General features: G+C 42.2%; 1 protein-coding gene across 1 annotated transcript in view; it reads right to left on the bottom strand.

Moving 5' to 3' along the window:
- Nucleotides 1-1260, bottom strand: part of Dmbt1 (deleted in malignant brain tumors 1) — a 60908-nt gene that overhangs the window by 54358 nt on the left and 5290 nt on the right. The gene's annotated exons all lie outside the window — the stretch shown is intronic.

The raw sequence follows: 1260 nt of genomic DNA, 5'->3' as shown, positions 1-1260 counted from the left end.
GTGTTGGGGGATCTCACCATATTGATTTGGCTAAACTAGAAATCCTTATGTACACAATATTGAACTTTGAACCTGCAGGAAACTACTTGGTTCTGTCTCCTGAGTACTGGCATTAAAAGGTGTGCACCGCTATTGCTGGTTAATGTGGAAGCACTTAGGGCATGGAAGTAATATATGTGTACTGTGTTGGGATGAAACTCAGGGACAAACCAGGAAACACAGATGAGCCCTCAGAACAGCAATGGGCATGCCCTGAATGGGCAAAAAAACAATTGGTAAACAGCCACACTGGCTCTCACCTCAGTCCAAAAACGTGATTCTGCCTCCAGGAAAACCTCAGAAGGAGACTGAACTGAGAGCCATCTCCTCTCATCCTCTCTAGTTCTATGATTAAGGGTGTGCACCACTACTGCCCAGTTTCTATGGCAACCTAGGGAGGCTACTGAGATTAAAGGTGTGTGTCACCACTGCCTGGTCTGTAAGGATGGCCAGTGTGGCTGCTTTGCTCTCTGGTCTTCAGGAAAACTTTATTTAATAAAATCCAAATGAAACATCACTACACAATGTTCCATTTTCAGCCACAGAATCTTCGACATGCAAATATTGACAAATTATCTAACTATATCTTATTTTTCCAATCTGCAAAATGGGATTAATGATGCATACCTCAAAATATTAAGGTTTCATGATCATAGCACATATTACCTGTATTAGTTGAGCATCGATTATGTGCAATATTTTTAATTGTGAAACATTTGTTTCATTTTTAATTATGTGCACGGGCAAGTGTCCGTGTGTGGGTGTGTGCACATGAGTACAGGTGTCCACAGAGGCCAGAAGAGGGTGTCAGAGCCACTCGTGTTGGAGTTATAGGTGGTTATAAACTGCCTAATCTGGGTGCTTAAAACTATGCTGGGCAGTGATGGCACCAGCCTTTAATCTCAGCACTCAAGAGGCAGAGGCTGGAGGATCTCTGTGAGGTCAAAGCCAGGCTGGTTTACAGGGGAGCTTCCAGGGCAGCCAGAGCTACACTGAAAAACCCTGTCTCAAAAAACCAAAAAGAAAAAAAAAACTAAACTTAAGTACAGCGTGAGCTCTTACTGACTAAGGCATTTCTCAAGTCTCTACTTTAAATTCTGATGTATCCATTTCATACATGAAAACTATTAGGGTTGGGTACATAACAAGTTATCTAGCTTTGATAATGCTACTTACCTTAGCAAGAACAGCTCTTACTGTACAAGGAAGAACCGGTGAGTG

Source organism: Alexandromys fortis, unplaced genomic scaffold (assembly GCF_014885135.2).
Source record: "Alexandromys fortis isolate MF-2015 unplaced genomic scaffold, M_Fortis_MF-2015_v1.1 scaffold_146, whole genome shotgun sequence".
NCBI classification, from domain to species: domain Eukaryota; kingdom Metazoa; phylum Chordata; class Mammalia; order Rodentia; family Cricetidae; genus Alexandromys; species Alexandromys fortis.
The sequence above is the reverse complement of the archived record's forward strand: the minus strand, read 5'-3'. Positions and strand labels throughout refer to the sequence as shown.